Source organism: Vairimorpha necatrix, chromosome 6 (assembly GCF_036630325.1).
Source record: "Vairimorpha necatrix chromosome 6, complete sequence".
Taxonomy (NCBI): domain Eukaryota; kingdom Fungi; phylum Microsporidia; family Nosematidae; genus Vairimorpha; species Vairimorpha necatrix.
In genome coordinates this window covers 709,624-720,805 of record NC_088821.1, presented here as the reverse complement: position 1 = coordinate 720,805, position 11,182 = coordinate 709,624, and positions in this window count along the sequence as shown.

Here is an 11,182-nt window from a genome sequence, read left to right as displayed (position 1 = left end):
ACCATTTAAGAACACGACTCAGTTCAGCGGAACAATACAGCATCAGTATCATGCCCGACCTCTCCCAGGTCAAATATAATTAAATATAAGTCTTCTTGTTAATAAATCAACGTCTCTTTCTTCTATTTCTAGATCTTCATTTTTTTAATTATTCATATTAATTACCTTGTTTCGTTATCTCCTTAAGTTTCTTTTCAAATATAATTCTTCTAGAGACAACCATTCTATCTAAGAACTCTATAGTCCAACAAAGTTCTTTTATCTTATCTGGGTTGTTTCTTAATCCGATTTTATTACCAAGAAGTAATTTGGTTTTTTCTTGGTTATTTGTTTTTGAACAAGTCAGTAGAGGCAGTTTATTTTCAAAAGATGTTCTAATGTCAGTTAAACAGACGCACTCTAGCAGAAAGTGTTCTAAATTTTCTTGTGGTCCATCACACAAAAAGCATTTATTTCTATAACTCATAGATATTCTTTTTGAATTGGTTATTGCTGAGGACCACTTTACTAGATTACATCTCAATCTAGTATATGTTCTAATTTTTCTATTATTTATTTTGTTCATGACATATTTTATTTGTGAATTTTTTATGTCATATTGGTTTGCTATTGATGCAGCTAAAGAAGTATTTAAAGTTCTTCGACTTCTTAGTACATCAATTATTTTTGTAGTGATAAATCTACTATCACTTAATTCATATTCGTTGCCAACAAATCGTTTTAACCATCTTTGTGTTCTTGAACACCAGGTAGTTTTTCTTTCTTTCGGATTGATTGAGATTATATCCGATATGATTGTCTTATTGTGTTTCCACTTGTTGTATGCTCTAAATCTACTTAGAGCTGCTTGTATATGAATTCGTTCGATACTGAACTCGTCCATTACTCTATCTAGTGGAACTAATACTCTTTTGAATATCATTCTGATAGATTTTCTTAAGATCCTGTTAATCTTACCTGCTCTTGTACTTGACATTCCCCACAATTCACTGCCATACATTAGTGTGGGTACTAGTACACATTTCATTAAGATCGCCTTGAAGTAGAGATTGATGCTGCTATTCATCAACTTGGGCATCGAGGCGTCTAAGGCTTTCTTGCCACGCATTGCTGCGTCTTTGACCAAGTGTTCTTCTAGCGTGTTTCTTTTAATTAAGACACCTAGATATCTGTATTCAGTAACTTCCTCAATCACACCAAAGTCTGTACTGAGAGAATACAAACTTCGGAATTCTTGTATGTTAGAATGAGCAGCCCATTCTAATACTCCGCTTTTTGAGCAGTTAATCTTCATTCTGTTATTAACTGCCCAATTAGAAATTCTATTGATCTTATTATTAAGATCATCAATGTTGTTTCCGAAGACAACAATATCATCTGCGAACATCAGTCCCGGAACTCTCTTATTTGACCTTGGGATCAAAACTCCATCTATGCCGTCAAAAATATCATTGATGAATAAATTGAACAGCATTGTAGAACAAGGGCACCCTTGTCTCACTCCTTTTCTGTAGCTATAGCCACTTGACGTGTCACCACCAATTTTTTACACGCATGGTGGTATATTTATAAATATCCTTTATTGAAATGATTAAATACAATGGGATATTATGTTTTGCAAGCTTTTCAAAAAATAAGTCGTGACTTACATTATCATAAGCTTTTTCAAAGTCAATGAAACACATTATTGTGTTCAAGGCTCTGAATTCTCTTCTTCTCACTATTTCTAATAGAGATGTAATCTGATTCATACACTCTTCACCTGCTCGGAATCCTGCTTGGTATCTAGAGAGTATATCTTGTTCTTCGACAAATTGAGTTAATCTGTCATTTATTATCTTGAGATAGATCTTACTAATTGTGTTAATTAAGGAGATCTCCCTATAATTATTCAGATCTGTCTCATCTCCTTTTTTGTGAAGGCAAATCATGTTTGCCATGCTCCAGTATCCAGGAGGACTATTTCCACAAATATATTTATTAAATTCATTTAGCATGAATTTAAAGAATTTATCTATTACTGCTCTAGTCAGTAAGTGTTTGTATAGCTCGGTTGGAATCTCATCAGGACCGGAAGCTTTGTTATTTACGCATTTCTATAGTGCGGATAGAAATTCTTCATCTGTTATCTCTGAGGGATGATCAACAAAATCTTCTTTATCATAGACATTGACATCTATATCATTCTCTGACGCTAATTCGGCGTAAAATTTATTCGCTATTTCTAGCTTCTTTGCTCGGCAAGTCTGAAGAAGCTTATTGTGGTCGATTAGAGCCACTTGATTCAAACGAATGGAAACACTTCTATTTTTCAGCCATTGCCAGAATTCTCGGGATCTATTGCTTTTAAAGAGCTTTATTCCTCGTAAAGCCCAAAGTTTCGATCTATCTTTGCGAATCAACTTTTTATTTCGTCAACTCTCTTTTTGAGATATTCGAATCTAATTGAGTTGATTTCATTGTAATTTTTCATAACAGTTCTTGCTGATAGACGTTTTTCTTTGAAGACTTTTAAATATCTCCATCTCATTGTAAGTCGAGTATGGACTCTTCTCTTTTTGTAAATCTTCAAAGATGTGCGAACTTTTTGAATAATCTCAGGAAGATTAATCATGTTTAATTGTTGATTACTCAACTTCCTTTTTAGCTTTTTAATCACTTTTGCATTTTCCAGCATCTTCTTATCATAAACTAGTTGATCTGAGATCTTATCAACGGCAAGTTTAATATTTCTTTTGAGCACTAAGTGGTCACTTAATACCCAAGACTTTAGAATGACGATCTTCTCATTATCATTAATTTTTAGTCGAAAGATGGTATCAATTTTCCTCTTAGATCTTTTACCATCTTTGAGAATCCTTGTACCATCTTTGCTGTTATATTTTATTGTAACTGGCAAACCAACTACATTTAATTTTTTCTTGAGACTAGAACTCTGCATATTCATATCTCCCATCACTATGATCTCACTATAGTTATTTCTGAAATTCTCTTTTTCTAAAAGAGAAAGTAATCTGGCCAAGACTTCTCTCTTGAGATCCTTGTCTTGTGGTATGTAGACATTTAAGACTAAATACTTAATCCATTTGCCTGCGGAACTAAACTCAACTACAGTTTGCAGAATATTTGAGTCGGTGCCTTTTTGGAACATCTAATCGCTCCATTATTTCTAACCAGAGTTATTAATCCTGGTTTATTTTTTCCACCACTAGGTGTTTCAACTGTAGTGTATTTTTCAAGTTTTAAAGGTCTTGTAGATTGTCTCCAAGTTTCTTGTAAACACATAATTTCTGGTTTCTCCTTCTTAAGAAGAAACTCAAGTTCTTCTCTCTTATTAGAGAGATGATTAATGTTTAGACTTAAGAGTTTTATGTTCTCTTTGGTCTTTTTATTTGCTTTACTAGATTTCTCTAGTTCTTTTCTATTATCATTTAAAACTTTAAAGCCTTTAGCTTTATCTGTCTTAATCAATAAATTTGCTTATAGTTTTTCAACTATTATTTTTGTAAAAGAAGTGTCTCTTCGTCTATACTTTCTTGCTGTAATGATGGAATTCTCCAAAGGAAAGTTCTTCTTACATAAGTCTTTGAGAAGATCTTTCACTCCATAAGGAATTCTTTGTATCTTGACAATACAATATTGTTCTTGTACTTTCTTCCACCACATATTCTTTCTAATAGAAAAATATTTGAGACTATTCAGTCTCCTTGGCGTTTTGAAAGTATTTTTTAATTTGTTATAACCAATTGGATTATGCATTTTTGTTTTAAAGATTTAAAAATAGATTTTCTTTTATAAGAAAATAGTTTCCTATAATAACAGGACTTTAACAAAGATACTTTATTCATTGTTAAAGTCCTTAGATTCTCGGGCAGGCTCACCCATCATATTTTCTAAATAAATGAAAGAACCATGGTTTGGCTTTTCTTTATTTAATTCTTTAGTTATGTACCAACATGCTTTAACAAGTGGTACAAAGTTTTTATGCGTTCGAGAGAGTCTTTGTAGTTCTCCTAGAACAGTTGTTTTTGTTAAAAAATAAATAAAAATAAAAATGTTTATTGTAAAAAGACAGAATCAGCAAAACGAAGAAAAGCCACCAAGCCACCAAAAACTCCACCAACCAGAAAATCATCAATAATTGCGTTTACACGCCAGCATACCTTAACGGCCTCGCTTGTAGGAGAAAAGTTTGTTCCCATAGGATACATCCTTAGTCATAATATGACTAGAGACCCACTTTCATGGGTCTGATGAAAAACGAAAACGCCTGGCTCAATACACCATTTAAGAACACGACTCAGTTCAGCGGAACAATACAGCATCAGTATCATGCCCGACCTCTCCCAGGTCAAATATAAATAAATATAAGTCTTTTTGTTAATAATATAACACTTCTTTCTTCTAATTCTAGATCTTCATTTTTTTTAATTAAGCTATATTAATTATTTTGTTTCGTTATCTCCTTCAGTTTGTTATTAATCATAATTCTTCTAGAGACAACCATTCTATCTAAGAACTCTATAGTGCAACAAAGTTCTTTTATCTTATCTGGGTTATTTTTTAGTCCGATTTTATTACCAAGGAGTTGCTTGGTTTTATCTCGGATATTTGTTTTTGAACAAGTCAGTAGAGGCAGTTTATTTTCAAAAGATGATCTAATGTCAGTTAAACAGACGCACTCCAGCAGAAAGTGTTCTAAATTTTCTTGTGGTCCATCACACAAAAAGCATTTGTTTCTATAACTCATTGGTATTCTTTTTGAATATGCTATTGCTGAGGACCACTTTACTAGATTACATCTCAATCTAGTATATGTTCTAATTTTTCTATTATTTATTTTGTTCATGACATATTTTATTTGTGAATTTCTTATGTCATATTGGTTTGCTATTGATGCAGCTAAGGAAGTATTTAGAGTTCTTCGACTTCTTAGTACATCAATTATTTTTGAAGTGATAAATTTACTATCACTTGATTCGTATTCGTCGCCGACAAATCGTTTTAACCATCTTTGTGTTCTTGAACACCAGGTAGTTTTTCTTTCTTTCGGATTTATTGCAATTATATCCGATATGATTGTCTTATTGTGTTTCCACTTGTTGTATGCTCTAAATCTACTTAAAGCTGCTTGTATATGAATTCGTTCGATACTGAACTCGTCCATTACTCTATCTAGTGGAACTAATACTCTTTTGAATATCATTCTGATAGATTTTCTCAAGATCCTGTTAATCTTACCTGCTCTTGTACTTGACATTCCCCACAGTTCACTACCATACATTAGTGTGGGTACTAGTACACATTTGATTAAGATCGCCTTGAAGTAAAGGTTGATGCTATTATTCATCAACTTGGGCATCAAGGCGTCTAAGGCTTTCTTGCCACGCATTGCTGCGTCTTTGACCAAATGTTCTTCTAGCGTGTTTCTTTTAATTAAGACACCTAGATATCTGTATTCAGTGACTTCTTCAATCACACCAAAGTCTGTACTGAGAGAATACAAACTTCGGAATTCTTGTATGTTAGAATGAGCAGCCCATTCTAATACTCCGCTTTTTGAGCAGTTAATCTTCATTCTGTTATTAACTGCCCAATTAGAAATTCTATTGATCTTATTATTAAGATCATCAATGTTGTTTCCGAAGACAACAATATCATCTGCGAACATCAGTCCCGGAACTCTCGTATTTGATCTTGGGATCAAAACTCCTTCTATGCCGTCAAAAATATCATTGATGAATATATTGAACAGCATTGGAGAACAAGGGCACCCTTGTCTCACTCCTTTTCTGTAGCTATAGCCACTTGACGTGTCACCACCAATTTTCACACGCATGGTGGTATATTTATAAATATCCTTTATTGTATTGATTAAATACAATGGGATATTAAGTTTTGTAAGCTTCTCAAATAATAAGTCATGACTTACATTATCATAAGCTTTTTCAAAGTCAATAAAACACATTATTGTGTTCAGGCCTCTGAATTCTCTTCTTCTCACTATTTCTAGTAGAGATGTAATCTGATTCATACACTCTTCACCTGCTCGGAATCCTGCTTGGTATCTAGAGAGTATATCTTGTTCTTCGACAAATTGAGTTAACCTGTCATTTATTATCTTGAGATAGATCTTACTAATTGTGTTAATTAAGGAGATTCCCCTATAGTTATTTAGATCTGTCTCATCTCCTTTTTTGTGGAGGCAAATCATGTTTGCCATGCTCCAGTATTCAGGAGGACTATTTCCACAAATATATTTATTAAATTCATGTAGCATGAATTTAAAGAATTTATCTTCTACTGCTCTAGTCAGTAAGTGTTTGTATAGCTCGGTTGGAATCTCATCAGGACCGGCTGCTTTGTTATTTCCACATTTCTTCAGTGCGGATAGAAATTCTTCATCTGTTATCTCTGGGGGAAGATCAACAAGATCTACTTTATCATAGACATTGACATCTATATCATTCTCTGACGCCAAATCAGCGTAAAATTTATTCGCTATTTCTAGCTTCTTTGCTCGGCAAGTCTGAAGAATCTTATTGTGGTCAATTAGAGCCACTTGATCCAAACGAATGGAGACACTTCTATTTTTCCACCATTGCCAGAATTCTCGGGATCTATTACTTTTAAAGAGCCTTATTCCTCTTAAAGCCCAAAGTTTCGATCTATCTTTGCGAATCAACTTTTTAGTTTCGTCTACTCTCTTTTTGAGATATTCGAATCTAATTGAGTTGATTTCGTTGTAATTTTTCATAACAGCTCTTGCTGCTAGACGTCTTTCTTTGAAGACTTTTAAATATCTCCATCTCATTGTAAGTCCAGTATGGACTTTTTTCTTTCTGTAAATCTTTAACGATGTACAAACTTTTTGAATAATCTCAGGAAGATTATTCATGTTTAATTGTTGATTACTCAACTTCCTTTTAAGCTTTTTAATCACTTTTAGATTTTCCAGCATCTTCTTATCATAAACTAGTTGATCTGAGATCTTATCAACGGCAAGTTTAATTTTTCTTTTGAGCACTAAGTGATCACTTAATACCCAAGACTTGGATATAATGATCTTCTCATTATCATTACTTTTTAGTCGAAAGATGGTATCAATTTTCCTCTTAGATCTTTTACCATCTTTGAGGATCCTTGTACCATCGTTGCTGTTATATTTTATTGTAACTGGCAAACCAACTACATTTAGTTTTTTCTTGAGACTAGAACTCTGCATATTCATATCTCCCATCACTATGATCTCACTATAGTTATTTCTGAAATAAAAAAAAAAATAAAATAAAATTGTTTATTGTAAAAAAGACAGAATCAGCAAAACGAAGAAAAGCCTCCAAGCCACCAAAAACTCCACTAATAAAGAAAAAATCATCAATAATTGCGTTTACACGCCAGCATACCTTAACGGCCTCGCTTGTAGGAGAAAAGTTTGTTCCCATAGGACACATCCTTAGTCATAATATGACTAGAGACCCACTTTCACGGGTCTAATGAAAAACGAAAAACGAAAAACGAAAACGCCTGGCTCAATACACCATTTAAGAACACGACTCAGTTCAGCGGAACAATACAGCATCAGTATCATGCCCGACCTCTCCCAGGTCAAATATAATTAAATATAAGTCTTTTTGTTAATAATATAACACTTCTTTCTTCTAATTCTAGATTTTCATTTTTTTTAATTAAGCTATATTAATTATTTTGTTTCGTTATCTCCTTCAGTTTGTTATTAATCATAATTCTTCTAGAGACAACCATCTTGTCTAAGTAATCTATAATAAAACAGAGTTCTTTAATCTTATCTGGGTTGTTTCTTAATCCGATTTTATTACCAAGGAGTTGCTTGGTTTTTTCTCGGATATTTGTTTTTGAACAAGTCAGTAGAGGCAGTTTATTTTCAAAAGATGATCTAATGTCAGTTAAACAGACGCACTCCAGCAGAAAGTGTTCTAAATTTTCTTGTAGTCCATCACACAAAAAGCATTTGTTTCTATAACTCATTGGTATTCTTTTTGAATGTGCTATTGCTGAGGACCACTTTACTAGATTACATCTCAATCTAGTATATGTTCTAATTTTTCTATTGTTTATTTTGTTCATGACATATTTTATTTGTGAATTTCTTATGTCATATTGGTTTGCTATTGATGCAGCTAAAGAAGTATTTAGAGTTCTTCGACTTCTTAGTACATCAATTATTTTTGTAGTGATAAGTCTACTATCACTTGATTCATATTCGTTGCCAACAAATCGTTTTAACCATCTTTGTGTTCTTGAACACCAGGTAGTTTTTCTTTCTTTCGGATTGATTGAGATTATATCCGATATGATTGTCTTATTGTGTTTCCACTTGTTGTATGCTCTAAATCTACTTAGAGCTGCTTGTATATGAATTCGTTCGATACTGAACTCGTCCATTACTCTATCTAGTGGAACTAATACTCTTTTGAATATCATTCTGATAGATTTTCTCAAGATCCTGTTAATCTTACCTGCTCTTGTACTTGACATTCCCCACAGTTCACTACCATACATTAGTGTGGGTACTAGTACACATTTGATTAAGATCGCCTTGAAGTAAAGGTTGATGCTATTATTCATCAACTTGGGCATCAAGGCGTCTAAGGCTTTCTTGCCACGCATTGCTGCGTCTTTGACCAAATGTTCTTCTAGCGTGTTTCTTTTAATTAAGACACCTAGATATCTGTATTCAGTGACTTCTTCAATCACACCAAAGTCTGTACTGAGAGAATACAAACTTCGGAATTCTTGTATGTTAGAATGAGCAGCCCATTCTAATACTCCGCTTTTTGAGCAGTTAATCTTCATTCTGTTATTAACTGCCCAATTAGAAATTCTATTGATCTTATTATTAAGATCATCAATGTTGTTTCCGAAGACAACAATATCATCTGCGAACATCAGTCCCGGAACTCTCGTATTTGACCTTGGGATCAAAACTCCTTCTATGCCGTCAAAAATATCATTGATGAATATATTGAACAGCATTGGAGAACAAGGGCACCCTTGTCTCACTCCTTTTCTGTAGCTATAGCCACTTGACGTGTCACCACCAATTTTCACACGCATGGTGGTATATTTATAAATATCCTTTATTGTATTGATTAAATACAATGGGATATTAAGTTTTGTAAGCTTCTCAAATAATAAGTCATGACTTACATTATCATAAGCTTTTTCAAAGTCAATGAAACACATTATTGTGTTCAGGCCTCTGAATTCTCTTCTTCTCACTATTTCTAGTAGAGATGTAATCTGATTCATACACTCTTCACCTGCTCGGAATCCTGCTTGGTATCTAGAGAGTATATCTTGTTCTTCGACAAATTGAGTTAACCTGTCATTTATTATCTTGAGATAGATCTTACTAATTGTGTTAATTAAGGATATTCCCCTATAGTTATTTAGATCTGTCTCATCTCCTTTTTTGTGGAGGCAAATCATGTTTGCCATGCTCCAGTATTCAGGAGGACTATTTCCACAAATATATTTATTAAATTCATGTAGCATGAATTTAAAGAATTTATCTTCTACTGCTCTAGTCAGTAAGTGTTTGTATAGCTCGGTTGGAATCTCATCAGGACCGGCTGCTTTGTTATTTCCACATTTCTTCAGTGCGGATAGAAATTCTTCATCTGTTATCTCTGGGGGAAGATCAACAAGATCTACTTTATCATAGACATTGACATCTATATCATTCTCTGACGCCAAATCAGCGTAAAATTTATTCGCTATTTCTAGCTTCTTTGCTCGGCAAGTCTGAAGAATCTTATTGTGGTCAATTAGAGCCACTTGATCCAAACGAATGGAGACACTTCTATTTTTCCACCATTGCCAGAATTCTCGGGATCTATTACTTTTAAAGAGCCTTATTCCTCTTAAAGCCCAAAGTTTCGATCTATCTTTGCGAATCAACTTTTTAGTTTCGTCTACTCTCTTTTTGAGATATTCGAATCTAATTGAGTTGATTTCGTTGTAATTTTTCATAACAGCTCTTGCTGCTAGACGTTTTTCTTTGAAGACTTTTAAATATCTCCATCTCATTGTAAGTCCAGTATGGACTCTTCTCTTTTTGTAAATCTTCAAAGATGTACAAACTTTTTGAATAATCTCAGGAAGATTATTCATGTTTAATTGTTGATTACTCAACTTCCTTTTAAGCTTTTTAATCACTTTTGGATTTTCCAGCATTTTCTTATCATAAACTAGTTGATCTGAGATCTTATCAACGGCAAGTTTAATTTTTCTTTTGAGCACTAAGTGATCACTTAATACCCAAGACTTGGATATAATGATCTTCTCATTATCATTACTTTTTAGTCGAAAGATGGTATCAATTCTCCTCTTAGATCTTTTACCATCTTTGAGGATCCTTGTACCATCGTTGCTGTTATATTTTATTGTAACTGGCAAACCAACTACATTTAATTTTTTCTTGAGACTAGAACTCTGCATATTCATATCTCCCATCACTATGATCTCACTATAGTTATTTCTGAAATTCTCTTTTTCTAAAAGAGAAAGTAATCTGGCCAAGGTCTCCCTCTTGAGATCCTTGTCTTGTGGTATGTAGACATTTAAGACTAAATACTTAATCCATTTGCCTGCGGAACTAAACTCAACTACAGTTTGCAGAATGTTTGAGTCGGTTCCTTTTTTGGAACATCTGATCGCTCCATTATTTCTAATCAGAGTTATTAGTCCTGGTTTATTTTTTCCACCACTAGGTGTTTCAACTGCAGTGTATTTTTCAAGTTTCAAAGGTCTTGTAGATTGTCTCCAAGTTTCTTGTAAACACATAATTTCTGGTTTCTCCTTCTTAAGAAGAAACTCAAGTTCTAATCTCTTATTAGAGAGATGATTAATGTTTAGACTTAAGAGTTTTATGTTCTCTTTGGTCTTTTTATTTACTTTACTAGATTTCTCTAGTTTTTTTCTATTATCATTTAAAACTTTAAAGCCTTTAGCTTTAACTGTCTTAATCAATAAATTTGCGTATAGTTTTTCAACTATTATTTTTGTAAAAGACGTGTCTCTTCGTCTATACTTTTTTGCTGTAATGATGGAATTCTCCAAAGGAGAGTTCTTCTTACATAAGTCTTTGAGGAGATCTTTCACTCCATAAGGAATTCTTTGTATCTTGACAATACAATAT